The 27,529-nt window shown below is 40.1% G+C and overlaps 1 protein-coding gene across 1 annotated transcript in view; it reads right to left on the bottom strand.

The window, feature by feature from the left end:
- Window positions 1–23,505, bottom strand: part of TBC1D5 (TBC1 domain family member 5) — a 613,691-nt gene extending 590,186 nt beyond the window's left edge. The window contains 1 exon segment of the mRNA XM_078151425.1: window positions 23,416–23,505. The gene's annotated coding sequence lies outside the window, so the exon portion shown is untranslated.
- Window positions 23,506–27,529: the final 4,024 nt, after the last annotated feature.

Here is a 27,529-nt window from a genome sequence, read left to right as displayed (position 1 = left end):
AAGATCCTAATTCTCCCCTTTTGTTAGCCCAACTCAAGAAGTCTGGGGAACATCTCAGTCCCATATTCTTTTCTACTTCAGTCAAGTACTATTCTCAAAGATCCCAAAGTACAAACATGAAAGTATTTGTAACAGATAACAAACACCTTGAAAAGAGAGCACCACTAACACACCTAAGAAATGGGACCTTTCCTAAACAAAAATACAGATTTAGAGGGCCAGAGCATCCCACCTCCTGTTTCAAGCCCTCGCAAAGATAGTTTAAATCTTTTCATTTTTTAGATAGGTCTTGTACTTGGGTTTTCTCTTTTTCCCTTCCCTAGCACAGACAATGAATTACAACATAATCACTCATTTGGAAAAGTCTTTGCTGCCCAAAGTAGGAACTGAAATATGTAAGACAAATTAACTGTGTCTCCTCTCTCATTTCAAAATTCCTAGGACTTATAGTAAGAATCCTCATACAAATTAATGCAGTGAGTAACCCTAACTTGCTGCTCCTAAGTCCCCATGGCCTGTTCCACCAAAAAATGTAAGCTCTCTGAGGACAGAGTGGTTTATTTTTGTCTTTGTATTCCTAAGAGCCTAGGATAGTTTGGCAAAGAGTAACCCCTTAATAAACACATGCTGAAGTAAAGAATTTAGAAAGAAAAATGTATTAGAAAGCTATGAAGGTGAAGACTGAGTCTTTTAAAAAAATTTTTTGGTTTTAGGCAATTGGGATTAAGTGACTTGCCCAGGGTCACACAGCTAGTGTCAAGTGTTTGATGTGAGGCCACATTTGAACTCAGGTCCTCCTGACTTCAGGGCTGGTGCTCTATCTACTGCACCACCTAGCTGCCCAAGACTGAGTCTTTAATTCAGGTTTATTTTGCTGGCTGAAAGAAACAAAAGTAACTTCAGGTATCTACTTTTGTTCCTGCCTCTTAAAGTTGATTATTTTATAATACTGTCCAAATACTCCCACACTGTTCTTCAAAACTGTCTTTATACCCAAATAAACCTTGTCGTCCAGTCCCCCCCCCCCCCGCCACTGAGGCAATCAGGGGTTAAGTGACAGGCCCAGAGTCACACAGCTAATAAGTGTCTGAGGCCATATTTGAACTCAGGCCCTCCAGAATTCAGGGCTAACCCTTAATCCACTGCATGCCACCTAGCTGTCCCAAACCTTATTTTTAAATGCTCCTCATTTCTCAAATATTTTTGAAACTTTCTAACTTTCAACCCGGGTGAAGTTGTATAATTAAATGAATGAACACCAAAAAATATAAAGATTTGATTTTTCCTTCCAGACAATCTCTGTTTTGGCAAAGTGAAATACTTTCATCTTGATACTTTTATCAATCTTTCAAAATGGGCATTACAGGTTACTAAATTAAGATCTAGGTAAAATTCATGTTATCAAAATAACATGTGAACAAGATATGAGCATGAAAAAAATGATCACAATCTACGGCCATTCCACTTCTGCTTGTGCCTTACAACCCCAAACCTAGCTCTTTATCCGCACACTAACTTCCAATCCCTCAACTGTTTCCTCAGTTCTTCCCAAGGCTCTCAGCCCATGCACTAGCTACACTCTCCTCTCTTCACCATCTTGACCCTTGATGAACTGGTTCAATTCCACACTGTCATCTTCTCTTGAGACCAACTAATCTAACTGCATAAACCCAGAAAGAGATCTAGCTAGATACAGGGGAGACATTTCCTTGCTCTGACCTATTTCTTTGTATAAAAGTTGACAAGATGAAAATGAAAGCCTCATTCTCCAACCATTAGTTAGTCATGCAGACATTCTTTTTTTGAGAGTGCAAGGGGTGGGAAAGGGAGGAAGCGGATGGTCTCAGACCAAAGATTTCATCAGGTTAGGGAATATCCAATGTGAAAACTCCCTCCAAAAAAAAATGGAACAGCAACTCATTGCTTCTGTAATCTTACAGAGTTGTCTGTTCACCTAGCCAGTAAGTATAAAATGTGGGACTTGAACCCAGGTCTCCTCCTCAACTCAAAGGCCATGCCCACTACCTAAGAACCACAGTGCTCATCCTGTCACATGCATACACATGCGTGCACAAGTATGTGTGTGCCTATGCATGCATGCACATGCACATACACGCGCACGCACACACACACACGCACACGCACACGCACACACACACACATACTGCTACATTTCCTAAATAAAAGCAGGAGATGTGTACTACCGACCCCAAAAAAAGCTATTTAGATAACAGACTGGGGCAATGCTTAAATTCTTTATGAATATTAAAAATCACATTACAATATGTAATACATGTTACTAATTCTTATTTCTAATTTTGAAATTATCTTTAGAAGTCCATAAGTTTCTGCAAATGTCTCTAAAAGACAATAAAAGGTACATATGGGTACTTATATGCCCATATACCAAAGAACATTAGTTATTTGTAATATAGTAATCATCAAGAATAATTTTGATTATTGCTAAAGAAAAGCATATCAACTTGTGGTTATTTAGCAGAACAGCTTGTAGCCTTTCAACACTGAAGGTAACCTCTGACAGAAACGTATTATTATTTTGGACTCAGATATATGAGCATCCTATAACATGTAGTAGAAGTTAAAATAAGGTATTGAAAAACTAACATCTTATTTTATACTAATGTACTTCTCACTGGGATATATATTCTTTACTCAGCTGCAATGTTTGCATGAATTAAGTCAATCACTTGTGATAAAAATGTCACTTTTTTGAAACTTATTTAGTAGAGGGGAAAATTGGAAGGATTATGGGATTTGGAGTCACTGCAGGCCAAGACATCTGTTACAGAGAAAAAAATGTTAAAGACCTCCTGTCAGTGCCTTATCATTCAAATTCATAAAACCCAGTCTTTTTTTTCCAAGGCAAATTCAACTACACTATTCAATTTCAAGATAGATGTACCTTTCCCTAGTCACCTCACTTCATAAAGTACCAAAAAAAAAAACCCTCATAAAATATCTAATTTGAATCAGTAAAAATCTTATTAGAAGAAATAAGGACACAAATGATAAATAATTGAATATTAAGACTGATTTAATACTAACTCTTTCTCACAAGTCCCTTCCATTCAATGTCTGTGAAATTCTTTTGTAACAAGAGACCATCAGATAAAACAGGTAAATAGGTTTTAGTTCATTATCCAGAAGACACTTCTGGAAATATGAGTTTTACTTACTGGGGGAAAAAAAAGGTTGTATAGCACTTCTCATAACCAAACCTAGTTCTCATTTTCAATTTATGAGGTAATATAACATCAGGCCCATGTTCCATATACTAAAACAAAAACAAAATTAGGATGGTATGTTGGGAAAGATAAAGGATACAAAAAGAGTAGGAACTCTAGCACTGATTACATCCTTTCTCCTGAATAAGCTGTCTTTTGACTCATTTTCCCACAAAAATAAATTTAGTTATATTACTATAAATTGTCCTAAAATAAAATTTACATGTCACAGAACTCCAAGTTCTATGAGGGCAGATTATGGGCTTGTTCTTCTTTGCATCTCCTAAAGATCCTCACAATAAGAAATTCAATAAATAAATGTTCATTAAATAACTAAATGATGTGTGTGGAAGGCAAAAATGAACTATCTTTATTGAGACAATTAAACAAAGTAATCTCACTGTCAAAGACACCAGATTACTCTTACAACAGAAAACATTTCTAATGAAGACATTCTCCAACAAACAAGCTTTCCAAAACTTCAGTACCAGAAGCAGAAACTATGCAGAGCACAAGAGAACTAGTAGGACATAAGTGCATGTAGAGGGACAGATGGGAGCACGGCTCTGAGACTGTGGCATGAATGTTTCAATCCTTCCATGGCTCTGTGTTCTCATCAATAATGGTTCTTCTCCTTCTAGTGGTGCCCACAGACTGCACCTGAGACAGCCCTTCTCATTCTGGGCGACTCTCACTACAGAGGATGTAACCAACACGGGACAGGCTTGACTCTGGGTCTTTCCACATTCCCCGGACAGCAGCACTACACTCACACTGCCCATCTGTTACCATCCCAGCTCTTGCTAAATGAGCAGCCCACCTTCTCCTCTAATCACACACTTCCTGGAGGGTATCTTTTATACCTTCCTTACATACAAGTCACCGTTGGAAATAGGCTGTAGCCTAATTATGCCTAATAAGGCATTTCACCTTTGGCCCTTGGCTCCTTTCCCCACTCTGATTAACAAAGGCTGAGTTATCTATGATTCACAGCCAGTGAGAAATCCTGGTGTTCAAAAGATGAGTTCTGTTAAGGAGCAGCTTTAGGATCGGTGAAAATAACTTCCCAACAGTAACTTAACTAGTCTTCTTTCTCTTAGGCATTTTAGGACCCACCAGCCATTCCTGTAAATCTCTCTACAAAGCCTATCCAAGGTGGACTACTTCATTAGACATCCCATTCAGCAGTCGGTCATGGTCTAGGCAGCTAGAGAGCTCAGGGGCTAAACTGCTGGACCCAGAGTCAGAAAGATTGGAGTTTGAATCCTGTATGAGACACTTAGAGTTGTGTAATTCTAAGCTAATCACTTACTCTCAGCCTCAGTTTTCTCATCTAAAAAATAGGAATAATAATGGCATCTACCTCACAAGTTTGTTGTGAGGATCAAATGTAAAGAATTTTGCAAACAACCCTTAATGTTTTTATGTTAGCTATTATTGTTCAACAGAGAGCCTTCACCACAAATCCATTTCGGTTTTTTCTGTATGGAATAGGCCAATCCCTGCAGTAGTCGTGAATTTTATCAAGGAAGCCACTCTAGCACTCTAAGATGTAATCCAAACAAGATAGTATCTTGGCAGACAACTGAAAGGCTTCACTTTATACAGGAATCCTTCTACTTAAAGAGTCTGCAAAAGACATCTTAACATGACAGAGGCAATTACCTCTGGCAAATATGCATTTCCCTATTTTATGCCTCACTTAATCTTGATAGAGGATCACTGAAGTTATTACATAGGCTGCTTCAAGGAATCTTGCATGTTCTTTAGGCTGCATTTTTCTCCAAGTTGAATCCTTTTTTAAACTGACACAATCACAATAGAATAATGTATTTTCTACACCTTTCAGTCATCAAACATTTGTTAAGTGACTAAAATGTGCACTCCTAGACGCTAATGTCAAGATATTAGGAGACACCAGGAGACACCTTGTTTTCTAGATTGAACTTGGCATAACAACAATCCTTCACACTCACCCTCTGGATGGTCTCACTGTCTGGCAAAAATCACTCAATTATTCTATTGCTTTGACCAGTACCAGGTGTTCTCTGAGCTGGGAGGAGCACCAGACAAGCTCAGGCCAGTACCCATGTTCCAGTCGTGAATCAAACAGTCTCTCTGTTGCTGTTATCCCTCAAGGTCAGGGCCATCGCTCACTACACAGCCACTGGTAGAAGTATTGAGATTTGGCCACACTAAAGTGGGTCCCCCCAACTAGGGGCAGGGCCTCGACACATGTATCCTTGCTTACAAGCCATTTCCCTCATTTTAAAATTAAACTTCTGCTTGATTCCTGACTCTCCTGTCTCTGGTCTGCTCTGTTCAGCTCTGCCACCCACAGATTAGAGACCAGTTTGGTCTGGCTGATACTAGCAACATGAAGACAAAAAACTAAACAGTCTTCTGTTTTCAAGAAGCTTAGATTAGAAAGAGAGCAATAACAAATAGGGGAAATCAAGAAAGATTTATAAAAGAAATGCTTCCTGAATTGTGCCTTAAAGGCAGGTAAGGACCTTGAGAAGTGGAAATGAGAAATGGGTACATTTGAAACATGAGGGACAGCTTGTACAGGTGCATGAAGAAGAGAGAATGTCAAGGTAAGGAAATAATTAGTCATACATTTTGGCTGGGATACAGACTGCGGGAAAAGATGTTCAGCCCAGAAAACAACCTGAGTGAAGCGGAAAGAACACGGGCCCGGGCAGCAGGGAGCCAAGGTGGTTGCTTGTTGTCCTCCTTCTCAAAGAGGAACACCACGGCATCACCATGGTGGAGCCAAGGCACAGTGTATCTACCTGAGGCTCATCAGACCAACTGGAGCTCAGAAGGCTCTGCCACAGGTGGGGCACAAAGAGTCCACATGAACATCCGGAGTGGAGATGTTGCTAAATACGTACACTTCACATTTCTTTTGAGCTACTGCAATTCTGCTTTTCTCATGAAGCACGCACAGCACCTTCTTCAATGCACGCAAGCTACTTTGGGTGGCCCTTCGCCAGCATGTCCCATATCACACAATTGCTTCCAAGGTTCTTCAGACTTTGAGAGGATCCTTGTATTGCTTCTTCTGACTTTCATGGAAGCACCTGCCTTGTGCAAGTTCTTAGTAAAATAGTTTTTTTGGCAAACATACATTTGGCATTCAAACAATACAGCTAGCCCACAAGAGATGCACTCTCTGCAGCAGAATTTGAATGCCTGGGAATTTAGCTCAAGAAAGGACCTTAGTGTCTGGTAAAATGGTATGGGTGAGTCTTGTTTCAAGCATAAATTGGACTTAAGTGAAGCAGAGTTGCTCCAAGTCATCAGTCTTACTCTCTCTTCCAGAGTCATCCAAGTCCAGTGACAAGCTAAAGTCAAGATAATTCTGTGATGGCTTGGGATGCAGTGGATAACCTTGGTGTCTTTGATGTCTACCCAAGCTCTAAGTCATACGTGACTTTGAGGCCACAGGTTCCCCACCCCTGCTCTAAGCATTCCACAGCACCAGCTTCAGCCACCTTCACAGCCACTGGAACAAACTGTTCTCATTAGCCCAGTTCACCTAGCATGGGTGGGATGGGGTAGGGCAGGGATGTAGGGGGGAAGCTAAGTAGAGAGAGGAGAAAGACTGCTTGAGGGAAAGGACAGCATCATATGCAGGGCTGCTAAGAGTATGAAAATCCACTATGTTTCTAAGCAGCGTAGGAGTAGTCAACAGGGTGGGAAGAGGGGAAAGACAGGATAAAGAAAAGAGGTGGCTGGGGCACGTTCTCAAAGGAGACTGGAGGGGATGGTTTGAGGCCACAAGATGTGGCAAAAAAGAATGCCTATATCTTCCTCATAAAGCAGAGCAAAGCATGAGAGGATCAATAAAGATGTAGGAAGATTCTGAGGTACAAAATAGGGGAAATGAGGGAGCACATAAAAACCGGTCCAAATTTTCCCTCTAAAGTTTAAGAAGCTGTCATCTGCTAAGATGCCCTTATAAGGGGATAGTATCGATGGACTGGGGAGAAAGAAGTTCTGAACAGCCACTAATGGTAGCATGACAGAGTCAATTATGTAAGAATAAAATGACTTTTGAAAAGCAGTGATATCAGATAATAGTTAATATTAGTTAACATGGATTTTAAGTAGGCCCAAACCACATAGTTCTATAATTTCCTATAATGGCATTTAGACAGTTATATACTATGAAGATGTTTTTTATGAAAGCTTACTTGTTTCTTGCAAATATTTTCATAAAAGATACTCCTGATGTATATGTAGATCACTCTTAAAAATGTTATGACAATGAGAATAGACATAGCTAGGTGGTCCATGGGTAAAGTGCTAGATTTAAAGATAAGGAAAGCTGAGTTCAAATTCTGCTTCGGACACTTATTAGCTTTTTGACCCTGGTTCCATCACTTAACCTCTCATCGTGCCTCATCCTCCTCATCTATAAAATGAGGGGGTTGGACTCTAAATGATGATGCTCTGATCTATGATCATATAGCAATTTTTCATGCACTCTTGATTACTTATTTTTTAAATCATAATAGTACTCATTATTTACCAAACCATTTATCTTCTCTTCTCTCAAATATCTTAAAAATTGATTTCTTAGTGCTTTTAAAATTGTGTCACCTCCAGTACTATTTCTTTTATGTGTACTTGCTCCAGTCCAACACTCATTAAGTCAGTAAATACTTAATTAAGCTCTTATTATGTGCCCTGTACTTAGTGCTGGGGATACAAAAAGCCAACCAAAAAAAAAAGGCCCCTACCCTCAAGGAACTCACAATCTAAAGGGAGAGACAACAAGCAAACAAATATTTACAAATAAGTCATATACAGGATAAATAAGAAAAATTTGAGATTGGGAAGTCACTAGAATTAAGAGGGGTTTTGAGAGCAAGCACACACACACACCCAAGATCAACATCTCTCTTTTCATTTAGAATTCAATCATGTTATTGACTGGACAGCACTGCTGAATCACACAACTGACGCTCTCCCACAAACCTGAGTTTCTCCTGTCTTCTGAATGAGAAAAAGATTGAATGCCGAATAACATACTGATGGTCAGTTGTACACAGAGATTTGTTTTTCTGGTGACTGACATAAAGACAGTGTACAAAAATGTGACTAAAAGAGACTGTGACTCTAAGCCCAGTGAGAATACCAACAAGAAAACAGTGAGAAGTGAAAGGAGGAAGAAGAAGTAACTGTCCTACATAGTAACAGAAGAATCAGAAAGAAGGGACAGGCTCGGAGGAGAAAAGATGATCAGTTTTAGACATGTTGAGTTTAAGATGTCTACAAAACATCCAGTTCAAGATGCCCAATAGGCAGCTGGAGATACATGAACTGAATTTAGAAAAGAGGTTAGAGCTGGATAAAAAGATTTGGGAATCACTGGGAGCTGATAATACCACTAAGCCAAATAGTATGGAAGAAGAAAAAGATGTCCAGAACAGAATCTTGATAAACATTCAGTTAGTGGATATGGCCTAAATTAGGGGTCAGCAAACCAAGGCCAACAGATCAGATGAGGCCTGCAACCTAATTTTGTATGGCTGGTGAACTAACAATGGTTTTTACATTTGGCCTTCAGGCCTGTTTTCCCAGGCAGAGGTAAGCATGAATACAATTCTTAGTTCTTAGGCCATAGTCTGCTGACCCCTGACACTGATGGAGATCCAGCAAAGGAGACTATGAAGGAATGGACCAACACTTAGGAGGAGGAGAACCAGGAGAGAGGAGAGTAGTGAGAATCTACAGGAGAGATTATCAAGGAGAAAAGGGCAATCAGTAGTGTCAAAGGCTACAGAGAGGTGAAGGATGATGGAGGATGATTCAGGAAAACGAGAGGGTAGGAATGAGGGGGCAATCTGCTGGAGACAATGGGAGGGAAGGGATGGCTTGCAGGTACAGAGAATGACTACATCTTCATTTGAACCAGGGATGAAAGAGAAAGTGGCAGAAGGCATCTAGGTGATAAGAAATGGAAAGGAGAGAAGAGAACCCCATCCATGTAAATGACCTCAATTTTTTAAGTGAAATATGAGGCAAGGTCCTCTGCTGAGAAAGAAGGGGGTGGGAGTGGGGAGGAGAAGAACTGGGAGGTTTCAGGAAGAATGAAAAGGTTTGGAAGAGCAGTTGCAGTGAGGAGTAGAGAGTTAATTTGTGGAGTGTAAAGAATGGTCTTACCACAGTGAGGGCCCAGCTAAGATTATGTCATATAAATTTGTGGTGGATGCTGTCTGCAGTTTTGTGACTTTCCCTATTTTTGTTTAGCCGCATGTGAGTAGAAGTGAAAGTGGCAGATGGTAGAAGTGATGCAAGGCTAAGGCTGAGCATCAGTAGAATGAAGAGGCAAAGGACTTGGGGCAAAAAGCCTCTGCAGAGTAGAACTCAACAGAGTTGATCGCCAAGGGATCAACATAGGGAAAGGAGGAAAAGTATAATGAGGACAGAAAAAGATCTGAGGAGGGGAGGGATTTGGTTTCACAGCAAACATGAACACTAGGGTTCAGGGTTTCAAGGTAGATGCAGATGTAGAATAACAACACATTGACCAAATAAGGGAATGTCAGAGTTCAGGAATGTGGAAGGAAAACTGAAGGAAGGTAAGATCAGGGGTATGACCATCTCTATGCGGAGCTAAGGTGGGGAGGAGGAGTAAGGCATGGGAAATGATTAAGTTGAGAAATCAGAAATGATGATGTTTGAGGGAGTGGCAATAGGTAAGGTTATGAGGGCTGGAGTTGGGGAAGAGAAAAATACTGCAAGAGCCAGGCACTGAATTCTTTGAGGAAAGACAGTATCCTGGAGGGCAGTGGATAAGAGCTACCAGAATCTTTACCGGGGGGGGGGAGCTAAATATAGATTGAGTGAACCTCAAAGGAGGAAGGTTATAAAGTGATGGAGGTAGAGAGAAACCTGGAAATGGCGAAGGGGAATAAGGAGTCTTCTAAATCTACTGGGTTGGGTATAAGGGTGAAAAGATAATCAGTGCCGGAAAAGGTGGCAAGGAAAACTCTCTCAATCAGAACGCAGCCAGATCCCAGTGAGTGCTAAAACTCACAAGGAAAAGGTGTAAAATGAAAGCAAGCTTATTACCTTAGGAGTACCAGCAATCCAGAAATCTAAGCTAATAAGAAACTAGGTGTACCAGTTTTTTACTATTACTTAAAATTCAGAACCACTTGATCTTTATTTAATACTCTCCTGAACCTTTGCAAAGCTATGTTCATACACAAGCAGGGAATGGGGTGGGGGTTGGGGGGGGGGAGAATCAGATCAGTTTATCATTCAAAAGCAAACCTAGACCTTTATCTGGGTTCCTTGTTTTCATCTGACAGAGAGGATTTCTTAACCGGGACAAGTGTCATTAGAACAGGAAGATAAGATTACACCTAAAATCTCTCCAGTAGTTCAAAAAGCCTCTGGCAAACTACAGCATTAAAGAGATATGCAAAAAGACAGCTAAACAAACTACAGGAATAATTTCTATTCCTATGAGTATTGCTTTTTTATTCACATAGACTCTCACATTATACAAAACAACACTCATTTCCAAAACAAAAAAATTGGAGGAAATAAAGGGCATAAAATAGAGTCATTCAAATTTAACCTATAATTTTACACCCAGCATAACTACTATTTTAAAAATGACTAGCCTATGGCCTATAAACAACTAAAGCCCCAAATATTTAACACAAAGTCAAATATAAACAAGCAAGAATGATGTCTACATGAGTCTTATATGGTGTATTTTCTAATCCTATGTATTTTTACTAATGCAAAATACATCAACTAAGAAAATGTAATCTTAATGTTCCTTAAAGTTTGTGATTATGAGGGATTACCTTCAGGATCAAAAGCAGCACTACATGAATACCAATACCACATGATCTAACTACACAAAAATTTGCTGCAGCTCAATTTTCTCATCACATGACTGTCTAAAGTAAATCAAGAAGATTAAAACATTTAAGATTTCTAATAGGAGGCTTTTTTGTGTGTATTTAGATACAGTTAAGTGTCACTATTTTTACCCCAATCATTTTTCAAAGTATTTGATTTAAGATTCCTGTGCTTCCTGAAAGACAAGACATGCTTGATTTGTTTTTAGCAGTCTATGTAACCCGAAAATTGAAAAGCGACAAATATAACATAGTCCTATAGCCAATATGCTAAAAATAAAATAAGATGAAGTCCCATAGATAATGGTCTCTGAAAGATCTTCATCAAATCATTTTTATAATGTTACTACAATTTTAAAACATAAAGTAAAATTGCAATCATTTAATAAGTCTAAGTAGCCATTCTACATATTTTTCCTTCTATGATAAGGTTGTCCAAAGAATGATGAACTGGAAACTAATTTGAGAGCTATGCTGAACATTTCAGCAATCATGAACTCCCTATTTCACTTCTCATAATATTTACAAGTGTCAACAGTAACAAATGAAAAAGAAAAATCTTTATAGGATTAAATAGCACTTTACATACCCAGTTGAAGCCAGAGCAGCTTATACCCTGACACCCAAACTTTGGAACAGCCATTAAAATACCCACAACTTTCAACCTTTTTTATGGCAACTTCTTACTAAAATATATGACACGTTTCCCTGCCTTTTCAACTGAACACATTGTAGCCTTTTCTTGATGCTTCAGGATTTTCACAAACATCAATTATTTATACTGAGGGATAGCTATAGATGGTGTGAGATATTGGGGCAAATGGTCATGGTCCTACATAGCTTGGAACTTAATCAAACGGATCTGTAAACTGAAAGATCTGCAAGTCCCTTCCTACAATGCAGACAGGGACCCACAAAACAACCTCAGAACTTTATGGAAACAATGATCAACACTGACTTGTTCTCATGTCACTTCATTCTCATAAGAGTGGAATAAACTTCGAAAGCTTTCACAATATGGCTTCAGCCTATTTTCCAGACCGATTACCCTCCCACCCACCCCCAACTTCTAAACTCCATGCCCCAATAAAATTGATCCATCTGCTCTTAACCAAAAATGAAATTCCATTTCTAGCCTCTGTCTTTGTGGTCACCCAAGCCTGGAATGCTTTCCCTCTATTTCCTTTTGAGGCTCAGCTCAAATGCAGCTCCTTCAAGACAACTTTCCCAATTCCCTCAGTTGAAAAGTTCAATGCCCCCCACATGTACAAAAATATTTATAGCAGCTCTTTTTGTGGTAGCAAAGAACTGGAAATTGAGGGGATGTCCATCAATTGGGGAACGACTGAACAAGTTGTGGTATATGAATGTAATGGAATACTATTGTGCTATAAGAAATGATGAGCAGGCTGACTTCAGAAAAACCTGGTAATACTTACATGAACTGATGCTGAGTGAAGTGGGCAGACCCAGGAGAACATTGTACACAGTAACAGCAACACTGTGCAATGACTAACTTTGTTAGACTTAGCTCTTTTCAGCAATGCAATCGTCTAAGGCAATTCCAAAAGACTCATGATAAAATGCTATCTACATCCAGACAAAGAACTATGGAGAGTCTAAATCTATTCTCTTTTTTTTGTTTTTCCTTTTCTTTTTTCACAACATGACTAATTTTGTTTAATATGATTATACATGTATAGCCTATGTCAGATTGCATGCTGTCTTGGAGAGGAGGGAAGGGAAGGGGGGGGTGGAATTTAGAAATCAAAATTTTATAAAAGTGAATGTTGAAAACTAAAAATAAATAAATAAAAATATTTTTGTACAATTAAAAAAGAAAAAAAAGAAAAAATTTTCTCTTCATTCAAACAAGCAAAAAAAAAAGTAAAGTTCAATGCCCCCATGATCATGTGGCATTTATTCTGTATATACAGTATTACCTGTTAATAAATTACATTTTCTCCAGTAGAGTATAAGTTCCTTGAGGTTAGAGACTTCATTTTTTGAATCCCACTAGTAGTAAAACACTATGGATATTTAACAAAAGTACAATGATTTATTAATGGGTAATATAACAAAGCTATCTTTTTACAAAATTAATTATTGGTTAAAAGGCTTCCCAAATGCTATTCTCATCCTCCAAAATATACCATCATCTTTTTCACTGACCTTGTATCGCTTCAAGCTTCTACTTTATTTCAACTCACAACTGCATTAAGTATATTAATAAGTATATCAAAGATGTGTCCTAGTTTATGTTTTAGAAAAATCTTACTCCAAAGACTTTTAATTCTTCTTCTTCTTCATCATCATCGTCACTGTCAGATGGTTTTGTCTTGTCTTGTTCAGTCATTCAACTGTGTCCAACTCTAATGACACCATGGGTTTTCTTGGCAAAGATACTGAAGTGGTTTGCCATTTCCTTCTCCAGTATGTCCCCATTTTACAGATGAAGACCTGAAGTAAATAGGGGTAAGTGATTTGACCAAGGTCACACAGCTAGTGTCTGAGCCACATTTGAACTGAGATCTTCCCAACTCCCCGCCCAGTACTCTATCCACTGCACTACCAATGCCCCCAGAAGATGGCAGTCCCCAGTGATTTACCCCTCCATATATTCCATATGTGTTCTTGGAAAACAGTCTATGTCTGTACCAAAGGCATATGCAAAGCCTTTCCAGCATGGTAGAACCTAAGCCTGGGCTTATGTTCCAATGGTGCATATAGCCTTTGATAAGCAAGGATCACATCCAGGTCGCAATGAGACAAGAAACAGAGCATGTCTTAATCATTTCAAAATGGAAAGAGATAGAGAATAGAAGATCACACCTGGCTTACTGTTTGCTGACTATGGAAAAGTATAGAGCAAAACATCACCTTACAGGCTCCTTTTCAATAGTCTTCCATTCATACATTAAGATCATTCAAGATTCCTTGAAAGAAACAATTAACCCTGTTGCTAGAGCTTCTCATTATAAACACACACAAAGCATAAAACAAGGAGATCTACATTGATCACTGCTATGATAAAGGAAAACCAGCAAGAGTTCAAGTGGAAGAGAGAATTTCTCCCTGTGGATGACGAGGTCCTCCAGATACTCCTGTTTCGGGGTTGCTTTGGGCTGATTATATCAAGCCTCAGAACACTGCAGAGCCTCCTAGAAGAGATCTGAGATCATCTAAAAGAGCCTGGCCTGACCAGCCACACAAGATAGCTGACTGGTTGGTTTGGTTAGCTGGTTTGTTGTCCTTCCTTCTTGAAGAAGACCAAATGACAACAATATACGGGAGTCCAGATCCGTGTGTCCATCTGTGGCACAAACAGTCCACATAAACTTCTGGAGTGGAGATGTCTGTAAATACGCACATCTCATGTTTCTTTTGAGCTGCTGCAATTCTGCTTTCCTCACAGAACACAGTGCCTTCTTTGATGTAAGCACTCCTTTGCCAGAGTGTCCCATGTCACACAACTGATTCCAAAGTTCTTCAGCAAGACCTTGAGAGTGTCCTTGTATTGCTTCTTCTGACCAACATGTGAGTGCTTGCCTTGTGTGAGTTCTCTTTAAAATACTTTTTTAGGTAAACATACACTTGGCATTTGAACAATGTGGCCAGCCCATCAGAGATGCCCTCTGCAATAGAGTTTGAATGGTTGGCAGTTTAGCTTGAGAAAAGACCTCAATATCTGGTACCTTATGTTGGCAGGTGATCTTCAGAATCTTCGTAAGACAATTCAAATGGAAATAATTCTGTTTCCTGGCATGGCACTGGTATACTCTCCAGGTTTCATAGGAAAGACCAAATGTCTGAAGTACATCTATTGTCCAGGTTACAAAATGCTTTGGGATAGACAACCTATTGAATCTGTCCACCAGAATGTGTATCTGGGTCAGACAGTACTGATGGAACATCAAAGCTGAGATCAGAGTTGAACATGACAGGAAGAGCAGAGCAGACTGCCTTGAGGATTCCACGTTCCCACGAAAGCAAAGGCCTATGTTTAATATCATTCTTGTTCTTGTAGTCATTCACTTGTTTCAGTCGTGTCCAACTCTTCGTGATCCCATTTAGGATTTTCTTGGCAGAGATACTAAAGCGGTTTGCCATTTCCTTCTCTAGTTCATTTTACAGATGAGAAAACTGAGGGAAACAGTGATTAGACTCAGTTAAGTGATTTGCCCAGGATCACTCAGCTAGTCTGAGGCCAGATTTCAACTCAGGAAGATGAGTCTTCCTGAATCCAGGTCCTACATGTTATCCACTACACCACCTAGCTGCTCCACCATCATTCTACCAGATGTGACACAGCAGCAAAATGTGAAAAAACAATAGATTCCAAAGAATATAAAATGAATATTACACAAAGGGCAACGGAAAGACACAAGATGATTAAGAGTAGGCTGCAACATATAACCAAGAAGGAACTTTGAAAAATAACAATAAAAATGTCATCAAGGAATCACAGGACAGGAAGATAGGCTGCTGGTTTGAATGGGGAAGGCAATGGATAGTAAGTGGACATTAGCTGGTACCAAGGGTACTCTACTGGTACCCCTACAATTTCAGGAGAAAATGAGAAAGGCCTTCCAGCACTCCCTGTGGCAAACTTAGGGGAGGGCATAGATGAGGGTCACATAGGGTAGGCAGTCATGGATGGGTCACAACTCACATTGAAGGAATGAACTCCCAAACTGATGTGATCACAGATCCATTTAAGAGAAGATACTTTTGCAAAGACCAAATCACAATTTCCTCCCAATTCTCCAAAATGTTTGGCCTTCTCACATTATAATGAGAATTCTCAGTATATGAAACAATAAAATACATATATTTAATGTTATGAAGTTACATGCTGCTTATGATTATGTGAACTTTCTCATGAAGTCTCTTCCAGAATTATATTTCATATTCTAAATGATTTCCTACTCTGTAAGACAAATAAATAAAGTAACACTGGGATAACTTGATAGACCTGTGAATTAATCAATGGAAGTACATTCTCCAACAGAAAGATCACAACCAATACTTTTTCAAACTATGTCTTGACCATGTACTTCCATAAATTCTCTGGAAGAGAGTCTACCAAACATAGTGCAACCCTTCCTCTAGATCCTCTGACACTGTATGGATGCCAACAGAATATACAGACTGTTCACCAATTATTCCTTGTCCTCACAACACTAGCAGCTTGCCTCCTTTTTCTAACATACATCTCTATAAAGATATCTGCACTACATCAACAAAATTATTCACTAGTTTGTAAATATCATGCAACTTTGAAAGACATAAGAACTCTCATCAATGCAATGACCAACCATCACTCCAGAGAGCTCATGGTGAAACACACCACCTATTGACAGGGAGGTGATGGACTTAATAGTTGTGACACATAAAAAGTTCAAGAAACATAACTTCTGGGTAATTAGTAATTTTGTTAATTATGGCTAGTAAGTAATTAATAAAAGGATGATCATTTGGCCATCTCTCACGAACCAAAGATTGATCATGACGGCTTCTTGCGGCTTATATGCCCTTGGAAGAGTGGGTGTTCCCAACAGACTTCAATCAACTCTGATTGGTTAACTATTAATGAGAGTATGAATAGTATAATGAGGTGGACCTATTGTAATGAGGGGCTGGGGGCTGTGGCTCTGATCACTCAGACCATCCCCACATAGGGGTCAACCTCCATTACCTAGCTGACTAGACCACAACGGGCAAGATTTCACTGAGACTACAATCTCTTTACCTTTTGGTCAGATCTAAACTTTTTCAGTTGGGTGAGGTCTGAACAAGATTGAAGAGAACAGTTAAATCCAATCTTATTATCAACGCTATTTTTCAGGGGCTATTTTGACCGAATAGAGAATGAGGAAACAGGAAGGTAAAAAATCCTGGATCTCTCCAATAGTAAACAGTTATTAATATAACAGAGTATAGAGTACAATATACATATATGTTAGGGAGGGGTATACAGACATGGCTAATGCGGGAATTTATTTTGCTTAACTGTTACAAGGGCTTTGTTCTTCTTTTTCAATTGAGGGCAGAAGTGAGAAGGAAAGAAGCTGAATTTTGGCAAACCGAAAAATAAAATTTAATTTCATAAAAATTATTCACTGGTTAATATGCTGAAGTTTAATCATGCTCATTATGCGCTTCTCCAATGCCTTTTGAGTGATACATAGTGTAAAATCTTTGGAGACTAGTATTACATGACTCTCACAGCCATACAAGTGTCACTAGGAGATAATTAAGGTTTTAAAATGGGCTTTTGTTTCAGAGACAAACTTGGTGTCATTAAAATACTGCACAATTTCCTAAAAGCAACTCAATCACTCTGCTCTTTCAATTCAATTCTAGGCATAGCTATTTGTCCATCCATAATGTCTATCCAAGTTATAAGTACTAATGAAGCAGCTCTGTGGGTTGTCCATCCAACTGGACAAAAGACATTCTTCACCTTCTTGGTTTTTTCTCTTTTGAGTGACTATAAATCTCATTTGGCAGTCTCTGCAATGTCCCAGGGCCTAATGTGATTAGCACAATGTCATCTACAAACAAAAGCATGTGGAGGATCTCATCATCTATTGGGAATCCATCTTTCATTTGGCAGACATAAAGTGATTAAATTATTACCAGATACTGACTCTGCTTTCTTAGGATAGATTGTCATCCACATATAATACTACTCTTATGAAATTATCTTTCACTAGAGGTATAAAAAAAAAAACCAGAAACTTCCAGTAAAAAAAAAAATACTGTCCACCAGAAATCTGTAAGTAACAAATACCCTTAAAACCTTTAGCATGGTTAAATTTTCCAGTCACTAAAGGTTTGGTTTTTTGAAGAAAAAAAAATCTCCAAACCTGGGCAGTGACAGAATCATAGAATCTCAAGAGTCATAAAAAGACTGACTAGACAATGCATTGTCCCTCACAGTATCCCCAACAAAGAGGTCAGGGAATCATAAAGTTAGATCTTTAGAATTCTAGTCCAATTCTGCCCTCTCATTTAACAAAAGAGGAAACAGAAGCCCAGGTTAACTTGCTAATGATCATACAGGTAGTAAACAGCACAGAAAGAATTCAAACCTAAGTCCTTTGACTTCACATTGCAGGTTTTTACACTACAACACACCACCATCCATCCAGTCTTTCCTTGAATACGGCTAACTTTTATTAAAACCATAAAACAGTTCTGGGAATAGACCAGGTTTAGAAATTGGCTAATTGTTTTACAGCTTCATGGTCTACTCTGATCTTTGTTTTACTTTGTTTTTATTAACAACACCAAACATTTGAATGCCAGATTTCACTGTGAAAAGCCGTGACCAGTAAACACTATCTCCTCAGAAAATACTGTTGTGTTTTTTTTCAAATATCATTTGAATAAAAATAGATAACAGGAAAGGCTTTACCTGGGATCACTTGGCACCCAAACTGAGCCTTGAAGGGAAGCTAAGGATTATAAAAGAGAGAAGGGAGGAAGGGGGGCATTCCAGGCATGAAGGGCAAACTGAAGGAGGCAGGAGATGGAATGCCAAGTTCAGGAAGCAGCAGGGAACTACCAAGTGAATTAAGTCTAGGACAGTAAGGTGAAGCCAGACCACGAAGGACTTTAAATACCAAATGAGAAGCTCAAATTTTATCCCACATGCAAAAGAGAATGTTGAATACTGTTGAGCAGTCAGACTTGTGAAAGTTATTTTGACAGTTGGGTGAAGGCTGTAGTACAGAAAGGACAAGAAGTGACAAGACTGGGCAACTGAATAGACATGGGGTAAAGGGGGAAAGGTGAAGAACAGTTGAGAATAATAAGGTTGTATATTTGGGTAATTGGAAGAGTGCAATGGCCTCAGGAGAAACAGGGAAGTTTAGAGGAACAGCAAGTTAAAAGAAGAAGACAATGCATTCCACTTTGGACATGTTGAATGTGAGATCCCTACAGGACATGGAAAGGTGGTATGAAAGCAAAGTATTTGTCTTGTTGAGATCTGTACACTTGAGTCCACCATAAGGTCATGTTGACAGCAGACATGTTTTGAGAGATATTGTTGAGCTGAACCGAAAAAGGAAAAAAATCTTGCCCTGGGATATTTTCAGAGCACCTCTGATGACACCTAAAGAAACCTTAGGCTGCAGAGAATTCTGGTTGAATGTTCTTAGTTTTCTAAAGAATAACAAAAAATTGGGGCAGCTAGGTGGTCCAGTGGATAGAGCTCCAGCCTTGGAGTCAGGAGGATCTGAGTTCAAATCCAGCCTCAAACACTTGAGACTAGCTTCGTGACCCTGGGCAAGTCACTTAACCCCAAGTGCCTCACCAAAAAAAAAAAGAAAAGAAAGGCTTTTTACTAGCTGTGTGACTCTGGGCAAGTCACTTAACCCCAACTGCCTTAAAAAAAAAGAATAACAAAAAATATATATATGGTTGATATCTGAAAACCTTTTCAGAATTTATTTTACTGTGCTACCTACCCACCATTCCATCAATATTGATCAATTTGGCAATACCTGTTGTGTATAAAGCACTCGGCTGGGTGCTGAGGGAAATGCAAAATTTTGATTAGATGAGTTCTGCCCTCAAGGAACTGTCCATCTATTACTAATTATTGCTGCTGTTGTCTAGACTTCTTTAAAAAGTAAAAAATAAAATAAAATAAACCCAACAGAATAAATGAATAAGAAAATAGGTAAGAAAAGACATGAATAATATTTTAGTAGTCTTTTTTTCCCTTAATTTGGCAATCACTAATGATCTGGTACCTTACAAATTGAATAAAAATTATTTTTAGAAAATAAAGGACATTCATGTAATAGAATACTAGAATACAATTGGGACTAGAAAATGTGAGGAAAAAGAAACCTTCATGGAAATAATGAGACCAGGAGAACAGAATATATATACTAACTATGACAATATAAAAGGAAAAATTAAAGGAAGTGAATGGACCAGGAAAAGCAGAGGGTGTATACATTATGACATTTTATATTATGAATTTCATTTAACTGTAAACAGTCATTAGGGGAGTGACTAAAAGAATAGGAGTACTTGCTGAAAAAAGATAAAAGATCTAGAAAATGCCTTTACCTCTGCCTCTGCAGCATAAAAATAAAAATAATCTGGCTAACAAGAAAAAGTTTTGTAAATTTCACTCAAGGCTTCAGACATCCACTAAGTGCAAAATGCCAAGTACAGCTTTTATTTCTTCATTTTTGCTTGGGAAGGAAATGAGGGGGGGAAATGACAAATTCTAAATTTAAAATATAGTTAATCTTCCTCTTCCTATTTTCCCATTTTTGCTTAATTACCATATGAAATGAAGATTCAATACACTCTAAGACTGATAACTGAACCATATTAGAATTCAAGAGCATTTTGTTTCATGTCTTCTATGAAAACTATTAAGAACAATGTAACTCAAAGATATTGCTTGCAGTTATCATTAAAATATTTTTAGGGAAAAAAACCTAATATAATAATGGCAAGATATAGAAAAACAAAGAATGTATATAAAATCTATCTACAACACAAAAAGTACGAATAGTTTATCTACATAAAAACTTTGTCAATTCTGTCCCTAAAATAGCTTAGAAAAATGTGAAAAATTATGCTTACCATTAATTTGTGGAAGGAGTACTTCCAATTAGAAGGAATATACACCTTAATTATGACTTCATTTTTTTTTAACATTTTTATATACAGTAATGCCTCTATAAATGAAGGTGCAATCCAACAACAAACCTTAGAAATTTCATTACTAGACGAAGAAATGGAATAGATGTTCCAAGATGAATTCCCTTCTTCCTTTCTCTTCTCTAGTGTAGCCTTCTCAACTCACACTAGGTACAATCTTTCCCCTCTCCCAAGATATTTCCCATCTAGTGACAGAAGCCAAAAACACAGGCCTAGCAACCTTTTCTACCACATGACTAGGCTCACAGTCCAGCCAATGGAACTCCTCCCCTCAGGCCCCAGGACCAGGCATTTACAAGTCTCTTCAATTACTAACCTCTGCCTCACCAACTCAGCCAGACTTGGTTCTAAGATGTTTTCCAGTATTACTGTAATTCTTTACACAACTCTCTCACTCTTGTATTCCACATTAGAATTTAGTTACATAGTTATTAAAGTAAGAAAAAAATGATCATCACAGGAGACAAAACAACAAATATCCAAAAGGATGTCTATGTCATGAACCCTTCAAGGTATCTGGGGTTATCAGTGGTATGTTCCCTTCAGTGCACAGCCCATCCCATTCATGCCTTTGTATCTTGGGGAACAGCGTTACAAGAATGGTGATAGTTGGCACAGTGGACAGAGTGCTGGGTCTATAGACTGGAACACCAGAGTTTAAATCTAGCCTCAGACATGTACTAGCTGGGTGACCCCAGGAAAGTCATTTAATCTGTTTGCCTCAGTTTCCCATCTGTAAAATGGGGATAATAGCACCCACCTTTCAGGCTCAAATAATACAATAATTGTAAAGTGCTGGCATACAATGATATAAGTTAGCTATTTTCATTTAAAATGTTCTTAGAACTTGCTTTCAATATTACAATCGTTTCTAAATTCCCAACTTTAACAATAGTGGCTAGCACTTATATAATGCTTTAAGGTTTGCAAAGTTCTGTTCATGTTATCTGATTTGACATTCATAATTCTGGGAGGTAATGGGGGGAGGAAATGAAGAGAGGGAGGGAAGGAAGGAAGGAAGGAAGGAAGGAAGGAAGGAAGGAAGGAAGGAAGGAAGGAAGGAAGGAAGGAAGGAAGGAAGGAAGGAAGGAAGGAAGGAAGGAAGGAAGGAAGGAAGGATCTGCCCTCAACTAGGTTACTTTCTAAGGAGGGATGACAACACATAAAAGGGAGCTAGGAGAGCAACACTGCTTAAGTGAAATGGAACGTGTTCGTTTTGATTGGCACTTAATTGTAAGGTTAATGTAAAAAAGCATAAAATTATGTTTTAGTGTAAATATTTTAATGTAAATTTTGATGTAAAGTATTTAAATGTAAAATGCATAAAATTACCCATTTTACAAAACAGCGCCATTTGCAAATACACAGAACCATAGATTTAAAGCTAGAAATGACCTTTAATTAAGGTCATCCAGTAAAACCCATACCTCTTACTTAAGCTTTACACAGAATCTATGTGCATCAACATTTCATTCTTTGTAATTATGTATTTTGATCCTCCCAACAACCCTGCGATGTGGGTACCATATAGATTATTCCCAGTTATATAGACGAAGAAACAGGCTTAAAGTGTTTGAGCCAACTTTTGAATTCAGGTCTTCCAAACTCTAGGAATGGAGCTCTATACACTTCACACTTTGCTAACTGCCTAGCATATGGTCCGTGCTTATTACTTGAATGATACATTGTCTCATTTGAGTGCTTTCCATAGAATACCTCATTTGATATTCACAAGGCTGTGAGGAGGTAGGTGATATTATTTACTCTATTTTACAATTGATGAAACTGAGGCTGTTAGGTTTTATACCTGATGGTAAGTTTGAGCATCTTGTCATTTTACAAAGGGTGGAATATGAGACCAAAGACTTATCACTGGCCCAAGTTTACCAGGGGAAGTGTCAGAGCTGGAAACCACAAGGTCCACTGACTCCAAAATCACGTGCTTTCTCCATTGCTGACATTGCCTCAATTCAGAAAGGCAAGTTCTGATAAAAGCTAATGACCCGAGAGTAAGAAATGCTTTCCTAGGTAGTTTATCCAGAAAAACCTAAAGGATGAAAACTTGGCTGAACTTTAAACAGAGGGCCCCCACACACGTGAGTAACTCGCGTGGAGGGGAAGGTGGGAGGTTCCGCTGTTTCCGCAAGGGCAGGGCACCGTTCCCGTGCCTGCCTCTCCAAGGTAGGCGGCTCCCCTCCCCCCGCCCCCAAGGGCACGGGCCGCAGGGCAGGCCTCGCACGCGCCGCGCGCTCCCGAGCACCTGACAAGCAGGAGCTCTGGATTTCCTCCGGGCCAGGCCCCCTCCCCCTGGCGTAAGTGGGTCACCCACACACGCTCACGCACGTCCCGGGCCCTCGCGCCCCACCCCCTCGCCAGCAGCCCCCTCGGGGCCCTCACCGACCCCCGCCGGGGAGCTGGCACAGGCCTCGGGCGCCCTGCGGAGCGTGTCACCCACGCACGCACGCCCACGCCGGGCTGTGGGGCCACTTTCACTGTGTTCTGGGGCTGAGGCGTGCCGTCTGTGAGCGGAGAGGGGGCGGCGGGGGCCCCTGCAGCGCCCCAGTCCTTGGCTTTACCTGGGCAGCGGACGCTCACGCTCCCCGCTAATCCTCCTCCTCCTCCTCCCCTCCTCTCTCTTAGGCGCCAGAGGAACCCGCCCGGCCCGGCCCGACCTGAAAGAGAACAGGGAGGAGGGGGCTGGGGGGGGAAGTGGCGGCGGCGGACACGTGACCAAGCTCGCGCCTCCGCCTCCTCCCGCCCCCGGCTCCGCCCCCGGCAGCTCACATGCCCCGCCTACCACGCTTCACCACCATCCTGGGCGGGCACGGAAAGACTGCGTGCGCACACCCTCGCGGAAGGCCCGGGCTCCTCGGCCGAGGTGGGGGCGGAGTCACAATGCGGAGAAGGCGGAGAGACCCTTGTGTCCGCTCCGCCCCGGCCCCGCCTGCCTCCTCCATTGACGCATGCGCACCGCCAGTACCGGCTCATTTCCCGCGCAGCGCTTCCGGGACCTGCGAGGGCGTGGGTTCCAGTCCCAAATACAGAAATTCTAAGGTTTCCTACTTCCCCAGTTGTTCCATGTTGGGGTCAGAGTGGTCTGTTGAGCCCTACTTCTAAAATTATTAGAACCGTCTACAGCTCCAATGCTCGTCCCAGAGACTGCAAGCCTGGCGCCCGGCTCGGGGCGTTTTCCCTGGCTGTGCCCCCTGCCAGGTACTCTCTCCTCCCCAATCATAACCCTGCTTCCCTGGCCAGCTGAAATCCTACGTTCTTCAAGAAGCCTTTCCCATCCTCCTTAATTCTACTACCTTTGACTATTTACAATTTATCCTGTGCGTAGCTTGTTTGTACATGGATGTTTGCAAGTTGTCTTCCCATTAGACATTAGCTCCTGGGGAGCAGTGACTATGCTTTTGCCTTTCTTTGTGGCCCCAGCACTTGGCATAGTGCCTGGCACAGAGTTAGCGCTTAATAAACGTTCACTGACCAATTGGCCCCAACTTCACTGAATAGCAAGTACAGGCCTGCCATGTGGGTACTGATGAATTCATTTTGCCAACTGAAAAGTCCTTATAGATGGTTCATAGGATCCTACATCTAAAAGGGACCTGGGTATGAGAGGGAGGGAATGAGCATTTTAACCCTGGGAAGTAGATGCTGTTGTTATCCCCATTTTACAGTTGAGAAAACTGAGGCAGAGTTAAGTGATTTGCCCCAGGACACACTGCTAGTGTCTGAGGTTAGATCTGAACTGGGTAAAATGAGTCTTCCTGATTCCTTGACCAACATTTTATGCACTGTGGCCATGTACGGATCTAATGTTTTGCATATTGTCTTCTCCATCAAAATATGAGCTCCTTGAGGACAAACCATATCTTTGTATCCCTAATGTTTTGTACAGCACCTAATAGGCACATGGTATGTAAGTCAATGCTTGTTGACTTGTTAGTTTTTAAAGAGGAGGTTCACAAAGATGAAAGTCAAATAACCCAGTAAGGAAAATAGAGGAAATGAATTCTACATGACTTACTATTTTCGGGAAATAGAGCTCACACTGACATTTTTTCATGGTGTCTCTATTCACACAAGTATTCGGTAAAACACAATTTAAGTAGTCATGTGTTACGAAGTTCCTCCTTATGCTGAGCTGAAATCTTCCTCCCACTGGACATAGTTCTGCTTTCTGGAGCCAGATAAAATAAGGCTGTCCTTTTTAACATGATAACCTCTGAACCTTGAAGACTTCTATTTCTGTTTAACCCTATTCTCCTTGTCCCTCTTTGATGTGAAGCATCCTCAACCATGAGGATGGCAGTTTGACACTGTTTTCAGATTCCTCACTATCCTGATGGCTCTCTCTTAAATGATACCCTTGAATTTGGCAGGTGTTGGTATTAGTGCAGTCAACATTGATCCTCACTGAAAGGAGAAGTGTTTTTGCAGGTGGTGAAAGGTGACAAACTAATAGCCAGGTCAACAGGTTAAGAGCTGGAAGGGAACAGGTTAAGAGCTGGAGTTGGAAGACCTGAGTTCAAATTTGGCCTCAGACAGTTTTCTAGCTGTGTGACCCTGGGCAGTCACTTAACCCCATTTGCCTCAGTTTCCTCATCTGTAAAATGAGCTGGAGAAGAAAATGGCAAACCACTCTAGAATATCTGCCAAAAGAACCCCAAATGAGATCAGGAAGAGTCAGGCACAACAGAAAACAACTCAACAACAGCAGCAGTAGCAGCAAAACGGTCTAAGCTCCTTCATTTTTACAGAGAAGGTAATAGACCCGAAAGGACAGGATTGAAAAATGACTCATCAATAACAAACTTGACCAAGACCCCACAGCTAGTAAGAAACAGAGGTCTTTCTTAGGTCCAGGGTCCTCAGCACCAAATTCAACATTCTACTGTCCTACGCTGCCTCCTTTTAGGTAAGAGTCTGGTCCAATGGGTATTGTTTTGAAACCGTGGTAGGCACACTAGTGAAATAGACAGTCAAGAGTGTGAAAAGCTTCCTGAAAATATTTGTATTCCCAAATCTTGACAGGGCTGAGTGAAATTTTTCCCTTAACGATTCAATCCTTTAGCTTAAATAAGAGTGAAACATGAAATATGAAAATCCTTGACTAAAGCCTACCCCTGATGTCCCATCCTTAGCACAGAGAGAGTCTTGGGTTGTCAAAGGCTGAGCCATTGGAGTGTAAGACTTAGCACTTGATTCCAACCTGGAAAGACCTTGAGTACAGTTCTACTGATGTCTGTTACCCAAGGCCTGGTCTGACTAGCTTAGGGAATGTCTAGCATTAGATTGGTCACAGATTGAAGAATTGTTTTTGATCACAGCACTTCTCAGAGATCTTCTATAATTTAGTTATTGACATGTTGAAGTATAAATAAGAAACTCTTGGTCAAGCCGTAATAATCATTTATCAAAATCTTCCCTAAGAACTGTTTTTGATGGGGGGAAGAAGGGATAGCGACAAGCATCCCTGAGGAGAAAAAACGGTACTGAGAAGTTGTCGAAACCAAACTTGACAATTTCTTCTACAACTGGCCTTTGAAATAGGATTGGACTGGGCTACTGAAGCAATTGGGCTATTGGTTGATGTAAATAAGGGACTGCAGAATAAATATGTCAGAACCCAATTGGTGGCCAGAAAATGTCACCCATTGGAGTGTACTTCGTTGTAAGAAGAGAATGAAGGAAATGGCAATGGCTCAGACCCAAGCAAGGGGATAGAGAGTACCCTCAGATTCAAGTGCGAGGGGAGAGAAAGTGGCCACTCATTAGGGTAATCTTTAATGCAAGTAACTGTAGGTAGTTAATAGGGAATTGATTTATGCAGCATTAGGTAATACCCAGTGGACAAAAATTTGCTAAGAAGCCTCCAGAAGTGAGGAGAAATGAGTACAATGGCCCAAGCCAAGGCTTTTTAAGCGTGTGCCAGTGTGCTGGGAAAACTCCCACAGGGGCCATCAGCATTTTGGAGCAATGAGTAAGAAAAGTTCTCTAGCCACCTAGTTAGCAGAAATCAGCTGCTGGCATGTGATGCAGAAAATTCAAGAGCATGATGTCTATGAGGAGAAAGAGAAACAGATGAGCAGCACACACTCTGCACATCTTGTCTTTCATAATATATAGTTCATATAGCCTAATATCCCTATTTTTTATTAAAACATTTCCCCAAGTATGTCTTTTCTTGGCATTAATGAGATAGATTATTTAGATAATAATACCATTCATGGTTTGTATTTGTACATTTTAGAACTTTTCATTTTGATTGACTGTGTCATTATTTTAATCTAGTATATTAAGTTTAAGGGTTTACTACTGTTCTCATTATTTATAAGCTTAACGCCTATGTATGGCTGAGTCAGAGCTACCAAACCTAGCCAAGCAAATAAAAACCAGCAGAATGCCCCAGGTGAAAATTAAGTCTACTCTTTTCAGTACTTGTCTGGTCTTTTCTTCTAGTGCCGACTGAAGACCCTGGATCTCAGACAACTATTTATCAGGGCTGTCAAATTCTTTTTAACTCTTGTTAAATCCCTTATTGTAAGCCTGCTTCCCAAAACATGTTGAGCATCCTGACTCCTTCTTCTCCCTGCCCTGCCCTCCCAAATCCTATATGAGCCACGTGTAGATTGGGTCAGCAAGACTCACTTTGGCACCATGACCCTTTTTATTTGGCATGCAAAA

Source organism: Phascolarctos cinereus, unplaced genomic scaffold, assembly GCF_003287225.1.
Source record: "Phascolarctos cinereus isolate Bilbo 61053 unplaced genomic scaffold, phaCin_HiC Scaffold_1;HRSCAF=81, whole genome shotgun sequence".
Classification (NCBI taxonomy): domain Eukaryota; kingdom Metazoa; phylum Chordata; class Mammalia; order Diprotodontia; family Phascolarctidae; genus Phascolarctos; species Phascolarctos cinereus.
The sequence above is the reverse complement of the archived record's forward strand: the minus strand, read 5'-3'. Positions and strand labels throughout refer to the sequence as shown.